This window comes from Trichomycterus rosablanca, chromosome 10, assembly GCF_030014385.1.
Source record: "Trichomycterus rosablanca isolate fTriRos1 chromosome 10, fTriRos1.hap1, whole genome shotgun sequence".
Classification (NCBI taxonomy): Eukaryota; Metazoa; Chordata; class Actinopteri; order Siluriformes; family Trichomycteridae; genus Trichomycterus; species Trichomycterus rosablanca.
This window is the reverse complement of record NC_085997.1, coordinates 21,691,755-21,712,325: the sequence shown is the minus strand read 5'-3', so window position 1 is coordinate 21,712,325 and position 20,571 is coordinate 21,691,755. Positions and strand designations below refer to the sequence as shown.

The 20,571-nt window shown below is 37.9% G+C and overlaps 1 protein-coding gene across 5 annotated transcripts in view; it reads right to left on the bottom strand.

Moving 5' to 3' along the window:
- The window catches only part of LOC134321844 (cadherin-18), a 169,603-nt gene that overhangs the window by 15,034 nt on the left and 133,998 nt on the right, over nt 1–20,571 (bottom strand). The gene's annotated exons all lie outside the window — the stretch shown is intronic.

Here is a 20,571-nt window from a genome sequence, read left to right as displayed (position 1 = left end):
GTTTAGTACCTGCTGCACTGTTCCAACACTAAGACACAAGTAGCCTAAATATCGTATTGCAGTTATAATTATATGGTCTCACTTGTATTTTAGTGCCACAGTAAAACACCACTAAAGGGGTTTGTGGACAGAATGTAAATGCACAATTAAGTATTTAGAGAAAGATCGAGTCCTCTCTGGTAATCTAGCGAGTACAGGCCCTCAAGAATAAAGTTATTTCATGCATAATCAGCTGTTTTATGTTTATATCCACCGCCAGGTACAATTCTAGAAAATTAGATAAATCTTAATCAATTTTAAAACACATAACAGTGTATATTTACCAGCAGTTAGTATTACATCTTTATACCTATGGGCAATGCAGAGTAGCCAACTGCCTGTTTTTGGGAGGTGGGAAAACACTGGAGTAGTTGGAAGGAAACCCGTAGCACTATTGTGCTGCCCGTTCTCAAGTCTATGGGTGTTTTGGAAAACCTAGTGAGCTCTCTACATAGACAGCATTTTACGTCATCCTATGCGCACTCCCGAGAAGGAGGCTGTTTGAAATCCTGGATGCCTTTATACCCTCACTAGTAAGATATCTTAAAATTTTAACGCAATTTTGACTCAAGAACAAGTGAGCATCCAGTGCTGCCTTAGCGCTGAAGGCTTTCCCAGCATTTATTGCGGCACAACTTTTCTCACAAAAAAAATTTACGGACAGTGCAGAAAAACGAGTAATTTTCAAACATAAATAAATTGTTATTGATTTTTAATTTGTATAAACTTGCACAATTGTCATTTATTTGCAAATTCGGGGCTTGTCAGCGAATTTAACCGTTATAGGTAAACAGAAGGAGATGTTAGTTGACATGCTAGTGCATTGTGCCACCACATCCCATTGGTTTGAATGGCATGATGCTAACTTTGTTAGCTTAGTAAACGAAACCCGATGTTATTGCTCTCTAAATAGTGAGTTCAAATAAACCTGACTTATGAGTTGATTACTTAGGCAGCTGCCTATGTAGGCAGTAAGACAGCAAGGCAGCTCAGTAGGTTTTCGAACACACCCAAAGATAAGTCAAATTTATTTGTATAACATTTTTTACAATAGTCTCGAAGCATCTTTACAGCATCCAGGACCAACAGACCAAAAGCCCCTGTTGAGCAAGCCAAGGGCGACAGTGGCTAGGAAATACCTTCATAAAATTAGGAAGAAACCTTAATAGGATCCAAACTCAGAAGGGACCCATCCTCTGTGGGTGGCCTGGAGAATAATTTGAATAAATAGGACTAAATATGATAGTTATAACTAACAAACGAATTAACAAGCAATTCTAAGTTATTAAAACAAACAAATAAACAAGAAAAAATATTTAAATAAATGCATGTAATGGTCACATTCTGGTTACTGCTTTTTTTACAGGATACAAATAATGCTTAGCTGCATGTATAGCTACGCCCAATTGGTCATGCAATAGTAGAGATTTGGAGCTTATTAGGTTTTAGGTGGGTGCCATCCTGTCAGCTATGAACAGCCCCAATATGGATCCTAAATAGAATAGAATGCCTTTATTTGTTATATATACATATACAGGTGTACAGTACAACAAAATGCTTTCTTTGCATATCCCAGCTTTTTGGAATATGGGGTCAGAGTGCAGGGTCAGCCATTGTACGCCACCCCTGGAGCAGAGAGGGTTAAGGGCCTTGCTCAAGAGCCCAACAATGGCTGCATGGCAGAACTGGGATTCGAATTCTCAACCTTTCAGTTGATAGCTCTACCCACTAGGCTACCACTGTCCCTAAGCTGCTCAAACCCAGCTACTCTACACTCATCACACAATGAGTCCTGTTTTTTACTAGACACACCTATACCTACATCTACACACGCAATTAACTCAAACACAAAAAGTGTAGAAACTATCAAAATTAAAGGTCAGAACTCAAATCCTTTGTAATTGACTGAACTGTCCAGTCACTAGACCTAAGACTTAGATTAAATGGCTTAAGAAGAGTGTCTAACCAATTTTACAAACCTCTGAGAAGTCCTACAAGAGGGACATGAGTTCAGAGAAAAATGTCAGGAAAGACTGAGTGTTCAGGTGAGAAAATTTTGTACAGCAGTTAAGGCTGTTAAGGGAGGCCTAAATCAAATTCACTTGCTCACATTCCAGTGATAGACTGACACAGTGTACTGTGCTTGGGTATATAGCATTCCAATAAAACATGGCTTGACAACATGCAGGTAAAAAGTACATTATATACTTATTGAGTGTTAATAGAGCTACATACGCCCTTTAAAATAACTGTTAGGTTTAATTCCTAATTAAGTAGTTCTACTGATGTCATCCATCGTGATTCCCTCTGTCTGGTACCAGATGATCATAAGAAGGGACAAAAACGTTGTCTTTTCTTGAATGATCAGAAGTTTATCAGTACATGTAAATATATAGTGAACAGAAGAAAGATTCATGTAGACCTAAACTCCATGTGATACTATAGATATCTAAGATATCTAATTAACAACCATGCATCCCTAAGATTGAGATAAGGTAGTTGGGCAGAGACAGTAAAAGAAAACAGGATTGACACAGACTATCTCTCTGACATAGACAGCTGTCTAGGATGTGTGTCTCGCTAAAAATAATAAAGAGCAGACTATCTCTAATGCAAGGTTAAATGGAGCCTGCTAAGTTAATGGTCAAAATGTAAGAGAATTCAGGCCTACATGATCACAGAATAAAATATGATTGTTCATGAAGGATATAAAATGAACACGATATAAACGCTATTGGGGACCCTGATCATGTCCGAGGAGGGTATATTTGCCTGACACATGCTCAATCACCCAAACTTCAGAGGATATGTACGTGAGGCCAGTCTCGCGCATGGAGAGTAACACACTGATCTCCATGTTCATTTACTTCTGTACAGGGGCTTTAGGCCAGTGGTCCCCAACCACCGGGCCGCAGACAGGTACCAGTCCGTAGACCGTTCATTACCAGGCCGCACATAAAAAATAAATAATTATAGATTGCTACAAAAGCAATATAAACACTGCTTCAATTTCCAACATCCTATCTTTGTGAAGCGGGATTTTCTGCAGTGATGGCAACCAAAACAAAGTTACAAAGTAAACTGGACATAAGGAACACACTTCGGGTGTTATTGTCTCCTGTTACCACAAGGTGGAAGCGTCTAGTTGCAGCAAAAAAAAAGCTCAGGGTTCCCACTGATTTTTCATCACTGGTGAGTAGTATAGTTATGCACTGCGTGTTTTTCATTATGCTCATCAGATCAAAAAGGTTGGGGACTGCTGCTTTAGGTTACTAACCAGGGTTCTTTCACTGTGTCAAAGACCCCAACCCCTTTTTTAGTCCGGTCTTTTCCCACTGAGAAGACTAGTGGCCAGTTTTGTCTGCTGCTGGCACTGCCAATTGTGCCTGCTAGGGCGCACCGAGCCCACCAGTAGCAGAGCTGAGATTTAAACTTGGAGAGTTCAGAATCCCAGCTCTGGTGCACTAGCAAAATACCCTGCTGGGGCACCTGGGTGCCAGATTATGGTTTATTTTAAAAGGAATTTGAATACACTTTAATGCTGACATACCATCTGGGTCCTAAAATGGATGTGTGCAGACATAAAGTTGTGTTATAACACTTTTTGGGCTGATATACAACTTTGTGAGAGTTTTTGTTGAAAACATTCTTCAAAAAAGGTCATAAAGACATAGTTTGTTATGTCTGGTGTAGGCAAATCCAAAATGGCTGCAGTGAGTCACCCTACTGTTATTTGTGAGGCAGACCTTCATAACAACAAACATAACAAATGATCTTTTAACTAAATGAGCACACAAATTCTCAAAAGCACACTTCACAACCTTGTTCAAAGCATGTCCTTCAATTTATTTATCCATTTATCTAGCCATCCATCCATCCATGTATCCATTCATCCATCCATCCATGTATCCATTCATCCATCCATCCATCCATGTATCCATTCATTCATCCATCCATTTATCCATTCATCCATCCATCCATGTATCCATTCATCCATCCATTTATCCATCCATCCATCCATCCATTTATCCATCCATCTATTTATCCATCCATCCATCCATCCATTTATCCATTCATCCATCCATCCATCCATTTATCCATCCATCCATCCATTTATCCATAAATCCATTCATCCATCCATTTATCCATCCATCCATTTATCCATCCATCCATTTATCCATCCATCCATCCATCCATCCATCCATTTATCCATTCATTCATCCATCCATTCATCCATCCATTTATCCATCCATCCATCCATTTATCCATCCATCCATCCATCCATCCATTCTTCCAACTAACTGTGTGCTCAAAACCTTAAAGTCCAAACTTCATAAGCAGTCTTAATTACAGAGAGTCAAGTACAAGCACGGCTTATTAACGTAAACTCAAGAAGGAAAAGAAAGACTTAAACTGTGGCACAGATGAAGAACAACAAAGAAGACAAAGCAAGGACCTGGACCTTGTCCTGTCTTTAAAGCCGGCTTCAACTTTACTAGCAGCGATTTATATTCATGATCACACTTTCCAATTTAACCTGACTGTAAAAAAATGCAGGTCCACAGACAAAGCCCCACTTAACCAATTCAGGAGGGCCATGTCCTATGGATCAACAATATCCAAATGCAAATGAGAGGCTCCCTGCAAATGATCTGTACCCCGCGTTACATACTAATGCTTCAACACAGATCTGTCCTGGCCACCAAAACAACCAATTAAAAATTGTTTCAGAATATTGTTTAGAGCTGAATATTTTGTTATATTATAAGATTTTGGAGTGCTGTAGTAGTAAACTATGCTAACCCACTATTACTGTGATCACGGTTCAAATCTCGAGGTGTTGATGGCTGCACACATGTGATATATTGGAATCTGTCCAGGATATTCCTACCCTGCGTATGGTGTTTCCCAGTGGAAGTAGACCCGCTGCCACCCTAACCAGGATAAGGTGGTTGATGAAAATAAAATAAATAATGAAAAAATCATTTGGATTGCTAGTCGGTAAAAGTTGCAGACCCTGTCAAGTGGATGGAAATAAGTATACCAGTACTATATACAGTATATACGTATATATATATATATATATATATATATATATATATTAGGGCTAAGATAAGATTAATCTCAGAAGTTCATATAGTTAATCGCGATTAATCGCTTTTTTTTTTGTTTTTTTGTTTTTTTTAAAGGTGGTTTTAATGTTATGGCTGATCGGTGTACATACACAAAATCTCATTCACAATCAACACAGTCTTGTTCCCTGGGTTCTGACAACTCATACTAGTGACTATATTACTTGCATCTTTGCACAATATTGCATTGTTTTTGCACCTTATTCTCCCCTTATTCTACCTGCTGCTATATAAACCCTACGCTGCTAACTGGATATCAGAATACGTTTTTATTAGGGCTGTCGAAGTTAACGCGATAATAATAACGCGTTCCAGTTTTGCCAGATTGGGCGGTTATCCGCCAAATTGGGCGGATTTTGTTGGAAAACAATTTAATAGCATTTAAATAACACTTCTGTTTAAAAGTAATTATTCAGTTTTAAGAAGCACCAGCATTGTAGAAGGATATTAAAAGTAAAGTCAATTTTCAATGCTGATTTGGCTTAATAGTGTTGGTCAGTCTGTATCATATTCTTGAAATTATAAAGTATTGCAAAGGAATATCTTTGAAATTCTTCCTCATAATGTTAAGATAATATATATATATATATATACAGTATATTATCATATATTATTATGTTTTGTACACATATTGCTTAGGTGTTGGTGGACATTATGTTAAGTTATTTCTCACCTAGTTTTAAGCCTCCTACACAGCTGTTTCCTACGTATGAAAATGATGATAATTACCACCTGTTTGGTATTATTGGTTAATCATAATAAAATAAAAAATCAGGTCAATCCTTTTTTGTTTATTCACTCTGCATTTTGATAATTGACAAAAATAAACTATTAACACTTCTAAGCAATCTTACTTTTGCACAGCACTGTATACTGTGTATGTATACACACAGTCAAGTTATATTATTATGACCACCAGCTAATATGGTAGGTTGTCACAGGTATCTGGAGCCATGCTGACTGCAGGGCATCCTACAGCTGCTGGAGGGTACGTATGGGAGGATCCATAGAGCAAACACGATCCAAGTGGTCCCACAGATGCTCAATTGGGTTCAAGTCTTGGGACTTAGAGGGGCAGCATTGTACTTGGAAGTCTTGGTCATGCTCTTCCAACCAATGTTGCATTGTCCTGCTGGAAGATCTCATCCGCCCCAGGGAAGACAATTTTACCAATGGTACTTTTACTCATGACAGCAACAAGGGATATATGTGCAGACAGCCTATCACACTCCTTATATACCCATTACGCCAGCTCACGAAACGTGACTTCATGAGCTACGAGCCACTGCAGTCGAAAGTAGGAAGTGGTCATAATAATGTGACTCGACTGTGTATATACAGCCAACAGGCTCATCATCAAATGTCCACATACTTTGTTTATATAGTGTAAATAAGCTTGTCCACTAACACCTAAGTAATATGTGTACAAAACTGGCAAATTATTGCATTCTATAAAAACAACTCCGAATATAGAAGCTGCCTTTTTGAAAAATTGCACAATATTTAGCAAATCCTTGATGGACTGAACAGGAACACCCAACCTTATATCTAACATATTTGCAAATGATGAGTTTGCAGTCTGCAGCAATTTTGAATACCTATGCGAATCTCCTTATTGTAAGAAATGTTAGGCAACATCACGACTGTCACCGACTGTCAAATGTTCCTCCCATCACACTTCTTCTTTTTTCGTCTCCCAGTTATTTTGCTATTCAGTTTTCTTATTGCACTTTCTCTCCAGTGTGAAAGTTTGGCTTGCTTGACAGAATGTGGGAAGTAAATACAACATGTTTAGACACACAAGCCCCATGGTAGTGAATGGATAATGGAGTGCATTTTTATATCATTGACAAAAATGGTTTCTCTATAGGTGGTAGACAAAATAAAAGTAACACCACATAAAAAGGAACTTGTATTTTAAATGACAATCACCTTTGCTAACACATCTCCACATGTCTATAATATGGTGTAAGGAGAAAAAGTTCTGAACATCATTTTTGGCATTTAGCAGACGATTTTATCCAAAGCGACTTACAGTATACAATCTAAGCAATTGAGGGTTAAGGGCCTTGCTCAAGAGCCCAACAGTGGCAACCTGGCAGTGGTGGGGTTTGAACCAGCAACCTCATGCTTACTAGTCCAGTACTTTAACCACTAGGCTACAACTGCCCACATCACAATAATGGTGGAAGGTATCTGGAGCCATGCTGACTCCATACATACATCCCACAGCTGCTGGAGGGTGCGTGGGGGAGGATCCATAGGGTGAACACGATAATCAAAGCGGTCCCACAGATGCTCAATTGAGTTCAAGTCTGGGGAATTAGGGGACCAAGGTAGTACTTGGAAGTCTTGGTCATGCCCTTCCAACCAATGTCGCAATGTCTTGCTGGAAGATCCTATCCGCCCCAAGGAAGACAATTTTACCCATGGTACATTTACCCATGACAGCAATGAGGAATTTGTGTGCAGACAGCCTATCACACACACCTTATATACCCACCAAACCAACTCATGAAACATGACGTCCTTCATGAAGATAATTTTTTATGCTTACTAGTCCAGTACTTTAACCACTAGGCTACAACTGCCCACATCACAATAATGGAAGTCAATATTTATATATACTAAAATATCTGGATAGTGTATTACTTAATGGAAGCCAAAGGATGCCTTCAAACCACAATGTTTGATACATGTATGTACAGTAAGGAACCCATTATTAGGTTTAGTGATAGCTTTGCATGGTCATATAACAGCCAACAAATATGAATCACTTAAACATTCATTTCTGGTGGTTGTTCCACACAATTAATTACCTGGGCTAATAAGGTAAAGGTTGTGTAATTTACTTTAGGCAGTAATATGACTCATATGTATTTGGATGGGGCTAAAATCACAGAATTACTACAGTAATACATGCAAGTATAACTAAATTAATCTGAATAGGCATTAACACTAATGCAATTGGCTACAACCATCAACACCTTAATGTCAGCATCCACACAAAGTTCTTAAATCAATCAATTCCATGTCTGTATCACAAGCTAAACCACAGTAAACAATTAGCCATGCTTGTATTACACCATGGGTCTGTTCAAAAACCTAGTAAGCTGCCTTGCTGTCTACTGCCTTCATAGGCAGCTGCCTCAGTAGAGAGGATTGTAAAAAGACATCGACTTACATTAGACAGCGATTACATTAGTTTTCGCTTACTAATCTAACACAGTTGGCCTCATGCCATTCAAACCAATGGGATGAGGTGGCACAACAGTTACATTGTCAGTGACAAGCCTGAATTTACAAATAAATTACACGTTTATACAAATTAAAAATCAGTGAGAATTTATTTCCATTTGAAAAAAACTCAGCTCGTTGCTCTGCATTTGTCTGCCATATTTTAAATTTTTTTGTGAGAAAAGCTGTGCTGCACTGAATGCTGGGATTGCCTTTAGAGGTAAGGAAGCATCAGATGCTCCCTCATTATTCAGTCAAAATACTGTTCAAATTTAAGGTACCTTACAAGGCAGCATTTTAGGGAATCTAATAATTCAAACAGCATTCTTCTCGGGCGTAGGATGACGTAAAATGCTTCTACGTATAGAGCTCACTAGGTTTTCGAACACACCCCAAGTTTGTTACTGTATCTGCTGCAGATGAATGCTCAAGTAAAAAGTAAAGCTAGTGTTTTCCACATTCACAGCTTCTGTCCTTATAATGAAAATATCTAATTAATCATGTTTCTAAATAGCTATTTTTTGTGGAAGTTATGATAATAATGATAATAATATAAATATGTTTAAGTATACAAAAATCAGCATATGCATACAAACCAGTAAAACAGCCACACATAAGGCTTACACCTGTATGGACTAGACACCACCACATAACACATTTTATTCAGTTGTAATCTTCCATTAAAGATGTGTGAGTGACATCAGATAATTAAGATCTCCAAATATCAGCTGGCAATAGCTTTGTTTTCCGGTAATTAGCGGTTATTCCTAAAAGCCCTTTCTGTCTCCGCATGGGTGGAGAGATGGCTTTTCGTCTGATCTATTAAACAAAGTCATTTTGAGATCAGAGCACCCAATTAATTGCCAGAGGAAAACATAAAATGTCACTCCGATGGGTTGGCACTACTAAAAGAACATGAAGATGGAATCTGGTTAAAATCATTCTGATGCTGGGACCTGCTATGCAGTTTTATATTTGATTAAATGTCTTGCAGGCTTGTTATTTAAAAAAGGCTTGTTATTTAAAGAACGTAGTCTAGAAGTAGTAGAAGAGCGTGAAAAACTGAGAAAAAATCCTCACTGTTTTAGGGTACACACTGAACAGAGGAGAGCTGCTGTCCCAAATATTCAAGACACAATGTCCACTGCTATTTAAAGTAGGGAATCCACAATAGTAGGGACAACCATCTGGTGGAAATTACCAGGTTTAGTGATTACTTGGCATGGTCATACAAGAGGCAATAAATATGAATCACTTTGACTGGACCAGGTGCAGCGAGTGGTGCAAACATTTATTTTTCAATGATGTTTCCACACTATAAATTATCTGGGCTAATGTAGTAAAGGCAGAAATATGCATTTCACTCATATGTATTTGGACAGGGCTAAACACTACAGTTATAAATGTGTTACCTCACAGCCACACATCTAAATAAATCGATCTGAATAGGTCTTAATGCTAATGTAGTTTGCTACAGCCAGCAACACCTCGATGTATGTGTCAGTATCTACGCAAGTGGTCAAATTACTTAGTTCCATGTCTGCATCTAAAGCTAGTTCAATGCTGAACAGTGAGCCATGATTATACACCACCAGGTTTAAAACTGCATTATCACTTTATTTCGAACTCTAGTACTTATGTAGTTTTACATGCAGAACATATTGGTTTCTTTAAAGCGTCTACTGGAGATAAACACAATGGGTCTGTTCGAAAACCTAGTGAGCTACCTTGCTGTCTGCTGCCTACATAGGCAGCTGCCTAAGTAGAGAGGATTCTAATAAGTCATCGACATATAAAACAGGTTATTCGAACGCGCTACTTAGACAGTGACTACAGCGATTACATCAGTTTTCACTTACTAAGCAAACACAGTTAGCCTCATGCCATTCAAATGGGATAAGGTGGCACAACATGCTAACATGTCTACTAACATCTCCCTCTGTGTACCAAAAATGGTTAAATTGTCGCTGACAAGCCCGAATTTGCAAATAAATGACACTTGTACACATTTATACAAATTAAAAATCATTGATTAATTACATTTGAAAGTAACTCATTTTTGTAATGTTTTTGTTGAGAGAAAAATAGTGCCACACAATGCGGGGATTGCCTTCAGAGCAAAAGAAGCATCAGACACTCCCTTAATATTCAGTCAAAATACCATTCAAATTTAAGGTACTTACTAAGCAGCATTTGAAGGTATCTGAGAATTCAAACAGCCTTCTTCTCTGGAGAGCGTGTAGGATGACGTAAAATGCGTCTATGTAGAGAGTTCACTAGGTTTTCGAACACATCCTTAGAGTGCTAAATAAGTGCTAAATGATGGTGAAGTTACTACAGTGGTACCTTGTAACTCGACGTCCCCTAAACTCGAAATCTCTCGTACTCGACGCACTTTGTACCCTTAAACTCGACGTTTCCCTTAAACTTGATGTGTTCAGCTTTTAAAATTTTTTTTTATTTATTTAGTTTTAAATTAACAATGAACAGCCCTTTGTTCAGTGCTCGGCTTGAGCGGTGCGGTAAAATGTCATCAAAGTGTGCATATGAGACGAATCTTCATTTGTGTGGAATAACCTTTAAAGCCACTCTGAAAGTATCCACATGTATCTGTGTTTATCTGGATTTTCCTCCTGTTTTACTTATAAACTTGTGTTCTAGCTTGAGGTTCTGAGAAATGCTGAGCGTTAAGCGTTGTGCACCGGCACTCCAGGAAATAACAGCACAGTCAGTGCAAAAGCGGTTTTGCCCCTTCTCATGTGAATGCGCCTTTACTAAATGGAATACGGTATTCCAAGATCAAGCATTTCCACTATAGAGAAACGTAAGGAAACAATAAATAAGTAATGGTAAACAGCAGGTTTTATTGTATTTTAATATAAATTTTTAACTGTTTTCAATTGTATTTCAGTGTTTTTATATTATATTTGTAATATTTTCAGTGTATAAGTGTCAAAAACAACTTCATTATTTTACATTATCCTAAAATATATGCAGTTCCACAGGACTATGGAATGCATTAACAGGTTTCCCATACATCCTTATGGTAAAAAAAATACTTTGAAACTCCTTGTAAACTTGATGCCACTCCCAGAACTAATTGACATCGAGTTTCAAGGTACCACTGTATACGCACTGATAAACTGCCCATCAGATTGCCGGCTGAATTAGTGTTTTTTCTGCATAGGTTGCATCCTGATACAGTGTGATTTGTTGTTGTGTTTCTGTACTAAATTGGTAGATATAGTTCATTCAGACATTATTCATAGCCCTTGACTTTTTTGAGTTGTGCATTTCATTTGGAATTGATATACTTGCCATTTTTACCCATTGATCTGCACACAATCACCCATAATCACAAAATGAAAACCTTAATAAAGCTAAATAAAACTTTAATAAAGCATTTAGACCCTTTATTCAATACTTCGTGGCAGCCTCTTTTGGCAGCAATAACAACTGCAGGTGTTTTTGATTCTATGAGCTTGGCACAATTGGATTTGGGCAATTTATCCTATTTTTCATGGCAGATCCTCTCAAGCTCTGTCAGATTGGATGACCTCTGTCTCTTGATGCTTATCTCCCCATCCCTGCTGCTGAGCAGCACCCCCTATATCATGACTGCCACCATTATGTGGCAGGGATGGTATTTGCTAGGTTATTTGCGGTGCCGTTTTCACCAGACACAGTGCCTGCTGCTCTGCTAAAAGATTTCAATTTTTATCTCATCAGAACAAAACCCTTTTCCCTCATGTTGCCAGAGTCCTTTATATGCCATGTAGCAAACTTCACCTACTGTGTCTTCCCTCTTAGTCATAGTGATTTATGGAGTGCTGCAGAGATTATAGTCTGTCCAGCAGGTTTTCACATCTGTAGAATCACAGGGAATTTGGAGCTTTTTTAGAATGACCATTGGGTTTGTTCGCACCTCACTGAATAAGGCACTAAACCTAGAAAAATTCAAGGTCGTTCCTGAGGCTAATGTGGTCCAGGAAACAGCTTAAATTAATGTTTTATACCCTCAGCCTGATTTATGCAATGCCATAATTTGATTACAGAGATTTAGAGACTGTTCCTTTGACGACATAACTTGTTTTTTGTCTTGTCAATGCAGTGTAATTTTAGGTCCTTGTAGACCAGGGTGTACCTTTTAAATTATGTCCAATCAATTCAAAATGCAACAGGTGGAATCTAATTGAGTTCTATACACGTCAATAATAATTAAAGGGAACATTATCTACCTAATCTGCATAATCTAACCTTAATGATAAAGTTTTCACTTTAATATTAAACACGGCAAGATTCTAAATCAAATTTACAACACAATAAAGTGTGCAAAATGTCACGGGATTTGAATACTTTCTGATTCTGCTGATTGTTTTATTATTTATTAAATAAAAATTTATTGAAGAAGTGGGCGGCACAGTTGCTTGGTGGGTAGCACTGTCGCCTCACAGCAGGAAGGTCCTGGGTTCGATCCCAAGGTGGGGTGGTCTAGGTCCTTTCTGTGCGGAGTTTGAACGTTCTCCTGGTGTCTGCGTGGGTTTCCTCCGGGAGCTCCGGTTTCCTCCCAAAGCTTAAAAACATGCAGACAGGTTAATTGGAAACACTGAATTGCCCTATAGGTGAAAGGGTGTGTGTATGTGTGTCTGCCCTATGATGGACTGGCACCCCATTAAATCACTTAAACTAGCTAGATAACACTGCTTTGCGTTGAGTCATTAACACATTTGGATTCAGTTGGCAGCCTCCACCCCTCACCAAAAACATTTTCCTGCACATCTATTTCTTATTTAAAAACAAACTATTAATTGTATAGGGAGGGTAAAACAAGACACAAGTGACCACAATCTGGAAAGAAACCAGTAATACCAAACTAGGATCACATGGCATTGCTATCTGGGAGTTCTGATGGATATCAGAAAAAGGTGACAATATTAGAATTAGAGTCGAAATGATGCCCGATGCAAAGCATCTGCCAGTCTATATACCCAAAAGGACTAATAAACATTAATTTTTAATGTGGTAAAATGTATCCAGAAATGACCAGCATTTTTCTGATTAGAGTAAAAACTGAAAGGGCAATTAATAAATTATTATTGAAGCTTTTAAAGAACACTACAAACTGTTCAGAGTTTAATATTCTCTTAGGAAAACATTAACATTTGTGTAATAGCTTTTAAACCTCACAAAAAGTGAGCAAATAAATAAATAAATAAATGAGTGCAGAAGAATGAGCCCATTAAACAGCAGTCCAGTGGCACTTAATCAGCTAAAATAGGGAAAATGTTTCACACCATGAGCATCTATGCAACAAACCATCAACAATATATTAAAATATGCTAGTCAGCAGCTCATTTATGTGTATTTTATTTATTTATTTATTTGTATTTTTTTTTAATGTAGTAGGTTTTTGTATCATTTTATTGCAGGTTCTCAGAAAATGCTGAGGTAAAAATATACAGTCTGCTTTTTTGTGAATGTGTTGTAGATTTGCTTTGCATTTATCTATATATTATCACCAAACATGACAAAAAGGTCTGTTTTTAAAAATAAATTAGTTTAAAAACAAAAATTCAATGGATTTAATACCTTAAAGAAGTGTATTCAAGGAAAATTATAGCTATTAGGTTTATTGAAGTCTTCTTGCATACATCTTTACTAGCTTTGCACACTTGGATTTGGGCAGTTTATCCCATTTTTCATGACTGAATGATGATCATCCAAATGGGTACTGTTAGCTTAGAGGCTGATTTGCAAAAACATACAAACATATGGTGACATACACCATACAAGTGCATGTAAATTTTTTATTTTTACTGTAGTTTCCTTCCTCCTGAGTGCCACCCTTAGCTGTATATGCAATGCAGCCTTCGCCAATTACAGAAGTCCTACAGGTGGCTCTGCTTAGAGTTCCTGCTGTTTGCAGGATGCTTTCAGTCTGGGATTGTGATGGTGTGTGTGCGGTTGTTTGTCAGAAAAAGAGAGAAAAAGAGGGAGAGAAAGAGATAAAGCGTAATAAAAAAACTTAAGTTATTATCATAATAAAATAGACTTTGCAATAAACCATTTTACTGCTTTTCTCAGGGCTGGCTGTTATATCTAAATGCTAAGTCAAACACTAAGTCAAAAGGATTGGTATTTATTTATCTATTCATCTTTTGTAACCTCATTTTCCTAGTCAGAGTTACAGGTGGATTCAAAGCGCATCCCGAGACTTTACTTCACAACTTTACTTTGCAACCACTGACCGCAAATAACTGGAGCTGTGTTTCAACAACAACACCTGTCATAACGTTTGTGTCCCAGACATTCCATATTCCTGATATTCTTAACCAAGTTATCTTAATTTACTTACTATTTACAAGCTAAGTCTACTATATTGCACAAAATGTATAGACCTGGGTAAGTGTCGGCTAGTACATGATTCTGTAGAAGACATATTTCATTAAATGCAACTAAATGTGATGCATACTGCCCTATTTATACACAAGCTAACATGCTTAAGATTAGTTCATTTTCATTCTGCAGCAGTGCCAGTTATTCTCTGCTGGGTTCCGAGTTACCAGAACATTATTATTGCAGTAGGAAAGTGACTGTTGCAAAGATGTTGTTATATAGTCCAAATTAGCACCTGTATTTTTTAAAATGTGTACATTGTGTCCATTCAAAAATAAAATAAGTGTATATACACTGATCAGCCATTACATTAAAATCACCTCCTTGTTTGTACACTCACTGTCCATTTTATCAGCTCCACTTACCATATAGAAGCACTTTGTAGTTTTACAATTACTGACTGTAGTCCATCTATTTCTCTACTAACCTTTTTAGCCTGATTTCACCCTGTTCTTCATTGGTCAGGACCCCCACAGGGCCACCACAGAGCAGGTATTATTTAAATGGTGGATCATTCTCAGCACTGCAGTGACACTGACATGGTGGTGGTGTGTTAGTGTGTGTTGTGCTGGTATGAGTGGATCAGACACAGCAGCGCTGCTGGAGTTTTTAAATACCGTGTCCACTCACTGTCCACTCTATTAGACACTCCTACCTAGTTGGTCCACCTTGTAGATGTAAAGTCATCTATTGCTGCTGTGTGAGTTGGTCATCTTTGAGACCTTCATAAGTGGACACAGGACGCTGCCCACGAAGCGCTGTTGGCAGGATAGGATATATTTTTGGTTGGTGGACTATTCTCAGTCCAGCAGTGACAGTGAGGTGTTTAAAAACTCCATCAGCACTGCTGTTTCTTATTCACTAATACCAGCACAACACACACTAACACACCACCACCATGTCAATGTCACTGCAGTGGGTAACAAAGCATGCAGAGAAACAGATGGACTACAGTCAGTAATTGTAGAACTACAAAGTGCTTCTATATGGTAGGTGGAGCTGATAAAATGGACTGTGAGTGTAGAAACAAGAAGGTGGTTTTAATGTTATGGCTGATCAGTGTATATACTGTACATCCACACTTGGTCCCACAAGTTACATTACTTTGGATATCTTATGAGGCCAACAATGAAGGCAGTGTTATGACAGGACTCAGAAGATGAGGAAGACCAAGAATAAGCTGGATTGACAGGGGCTAAACGAGTGACAAGAGACAAAGGGCCAACTATCACAAAGTGATGATCCTGTACACTTTGTACACATTGCTACTATAATTTAAAGTGGGTATACATTTTTGCCCCCCATAATATATACACTCAAGGCACAGACTCCACGAGACCTCTGAAGGTGCCCTGTGGTATCTTTCATCTATATATTAAAATGAGATCCTTAAAGTCCTGTAGGTTTTGAGATTCAGCCTCCATGGAGCTGTCTTGTTTGTCCAGCACATCCCACAGATCGCATTGAGATCTGGGGAATTTGAAGGTCAACACCCTGAACTGTTTGTTCCTCAAACTATTACTAAACAATGTTTGCAGTGTGGCAGGGCACATTATCATTCTGAATGGGACCATTGCCCTCAGGGAATACTTTTGCCACGAACGGGTGTGATTTGTTTGCTACAATGTTTAAGCAGGTGTTCTGTGTCTAAGTACTATTCACATGAATGCCAGGATGGAAGGATTCTAAGCAGAAGTATGTTCAGAGCATCACACTGCCTCTTGCCATTATGCAACCAGCTGTTAACACGATCCATTTACATTTACATTTTTGGCATTTAGCAGACGCTTTTATCCAAAGCGACTTACAATTATGACTGAACACGATTTTTGAGCAATTGAGGGTTAAGAGCCTTGCTCAGGGGCCCAACAGTGGCAACTTGGCAGTGGTGGGGTTTGAACCGGCAACCCTCTGATTACTGGTCCAGTACCTTAAACACTGAGCTACCACTGCCTTTTACTCCATCCTCGATCCACATGTCCACTTTCTTCCACTGCTTCAAGGCTTTAATGGATATGCCCTGTGATTGGTGTCCAGGGTTTTTCCCACTTTTTACTCAAATAATCAGACTCATTGCAACCCTAACCAGAATATAGCAGTTGTTAAACAGACAGTAAATTAAAGAGTAAACGGACGATGATGAATCTTTTAAAGCATTCAATATATTGTCACATTAACATTGTTATAGAAATAAACAGTACACCTAGATTCAGTACGAATGCTAAGGATTCATAGATAGCAAGACAAGTGTGGGCTTTGACACTAACTGCATATTAATGTTGTTGACAAGAAGCAGCTCCTGTGTTAGCAAAAAGAAAGCATATATTACAGCCTAAGGACAGAGAGGGTGGTTATCTACAGAAAGGTGGAGAAAGAGAAAGGGAATAATAATGGAAAGAGCGTGAATGACCAGAGGAGTTTTAAATGCAGAAAATAATAATGAGCTGTGAAGTGATGGAAGGATTAAAGATAAATTGCATTATAATTTCAGCTTGTGCGCTGAAGTCTCTAGCGGACCGCTGGAAGCATGCGAGTGGGGTGAGGGGAGATGTAGGTGCGTATTTATTTAACATTCTGGCACACATGCTGAAAGAAGTCAGTGATTATACATCTGGTCCTCAGCAGGGATGCATGTCTCCTTGACCACTGATTGACGCCTTTGGGCTAGTGTCATTCCCAGCTTGTTCCCATGCTAATTATCCTTGATGCCATGACAAGTCCAGATTGAGCAGTTCAAATAATCAAAGAGTATTAGTAAGGGCTGGTGTTTATGCTCAAGGCCCTTTACTTTATAATGTAATGCATGTAGGGGGGAGGGGGGCACTGTGATTACAAATTGAGTACTCAAAATGATTTTGTCCATTAAACGCTGGATTTAATGCCTATGCTGATAATGAACGTATATTGAGATATCTTGTGCCATATAAGTAGTAGGGCTGGCACAGATCCGATACTCAGTATAGGTCCAATATTGGCCCAAATCACTGAATCGGATATCGGAAGGAAAAAAAAGTGTAATCCAATCCGATAATTTGCTTATTGTAAATAACACTTAATGTAAATAACACTTGATGTAAATAAGGCCATTGTTTGTCTGTAAAGCACATAACACATGAAGATACGTTCCACCAGAGTGTTGCAAAATAATTCAATGTTCAAACATTCCAGTGGGGTTTCACGAGAACGCTACTTTAATGTCACAAACGCTCAGTGCAAACACAGAACAACATAGCACAGCCGGAGACTATCATTTTCTAATCTCTTCCCTACGCACTCGCTCCCTATACCCTAGCATTGTACACTTAACATTCTTAAAGGACCAGACAATATATATGTAATTCACATTACATGACAAGTGTCGTTTATTGCCACTCACACTTGATGACATTATTAACATGTGCCACTGATCTACAACTCATCCGCAACAGCCATATAGAAATTAAAACACTGATTTACTTCAACTTTTAGCATTTAAAAAAATCATCGACTATTGCCACACCTAAAAACACTGTTTAAACACAATAAAAATCGCTTTATAAATGATAAATCGGACTTGGAGAAATCGGTTTTGTCCCGGCTTGGAGATATCTCACATCCTCAACAATTAATCCATTAGTGTTATAAAATAAAACAAACTACACCTTTTCCCGTTTTCCTCTTCAAAATCCAGCAGGGTTTTATAATAATCGTGCTTTGGTTTTTTGATAAACTAAAAACGTGACAGAACTTTAACAAAAAAAAACTCAACTCTGCGTCAATTCTAATTGGGCCATCGCGTTTGATTGACATCCACATCTTTCAATTGTAGACACTTTTGTTATACAAGCCAAAAATGCTGCTAAATGTTCTGTGTGTAAAATTTCAAATAAAAACAGCACTTTTGCAGAACTGTTATGTTGTAGGTTGTGTTTTTATTCCTGTAGAATATTTGTTTTACAGTCTGAGCATTGTTATTTAGATAGCTAGTTTAACCATGGTGAATTGAGACATGTATTATTACTGCTTAGTTGTTTGAGTGGAGAAATGACGGTATCGGTATCGTTATCGGTATCGAACATAAAAAAGTGGTATTGAGCCAGTCCTAATAAATAGTATTGGAACTGCATTATTTCAAGTGGACATCGGAGGTAGAATAAATAAATAAAATAATATTACAATCACCTTGGTAAACAACGAAAGCAATCAATGAGTAATTTATTAAACTGGAGCTTTTGGTTAGATTACTGCTTTAATTAACTTCTTTATCCTGATCCAGAATGAGATGGATCAGGACAGGACCACCAATCCATCTCAGGGCATCACAATAATTTACTTACTGACTTAGCTACATATCTACTTACCTAACCCACCTACTCACTCACTCACTCGCTCCCAGAGAAAACCATTAGTACCAAATTAAGTTTTTGTATTTTTAAAGAGGTAATATGAGACTAGAGTGTAGACGAAAACCATGTCCACATGAGGGAAAGATACCAAACTCTTTAAACTCAAACAACCAGCTGGGTCATTACGACTATCATTAAAACAGACACAATTGCTTGTCTTCCCTTAATTAAAGACATTCATTATTTTTTTACAGTCCAGGCTAAGTATGTACACCAATAAAGCAGAGAACCATTAGACCTCAATAACTAGTGATGACATTTCCTGTAACTGCTGGTCAGACTTGGATTCCACACATATTTTTCCAGCATGGACTGTAAATGCTTAATGAAATGTTTACTGCAGCCGTTTTATTATTATAAGTTGAAGCCAGTCTAGACACCTCTGGATGAAGATCAGACCCATAAACAATAAGTATTTAATAAATAACTACTGGTAAGCGCCCAGGTAGCACAGCCGGATATTCTGCTAGCACACCAGCGCTGTGATTCTGAACACCCAACTGGGTGTGCCTGCAGCAAACAAAAATTGGCCACCGTGTCTTCTGTGTGGCAAAAATGACCAGACTACATGGGTGGGGTCATCAAACGCTGTGTAAGGACCTTGGTTAGCAGACCGAGACATCTGTGTAGAAGTGGATGCGTCTCATGTGCGAATCCACCAAAGCACGTCTGTACAAGAAGGCTCTTCGAATGCAATGGAGATCTCAAGCAGCGGAAGACAAATTGACTATACTTAATCGGGAGAAAGTGCTTAAATAAAAAAAAAAATTAAAATAAATAGAACTGCTGGTCTTTGCAAATGGTTCATAAACCTTTATTTAACAATACCTCACTAATAGAAATAAAACAAAACTTAAACATAAATACAGTACACCCTTGACTTATGAATTAAATTGGTTCCGAAGGGCTGTTCTTAAGTCAAAATGTTCGTTAGTTAAACCTATTTTTCCCATAAGAAATAATGTAAATAGCATTAATCTGTGCCAGACCTCCCAAACAACCCCCTTACCTAACCTTTCTAATGTCTTAAATTGTCTTTTTTTGTTATAAATACAAGTATATTTTCCCTTAAATCTTAAATTATAGAATAGACATTACTGTAATAAACAATAATAAACAACAATTCACAGTAGTACTGTACTGTACATAAACACATCACATTTCAGTACAGTATGTTTGCTGTACTATACACCATAATACACTCCTTCTTTTTTTATAAAATGTATCTACCAGAAACAACAATAACTCTCATATTTCTGTATTATTTCCTTCTTTATTTCAATAGTGTTGTATTTTGTAGGTGTAATTGCACGAAAGAAAGAATACTTTACTCAGTGATTTCCTTTTTCTCTCTCACTCAATGTCCTCTCTCTCTGATACAC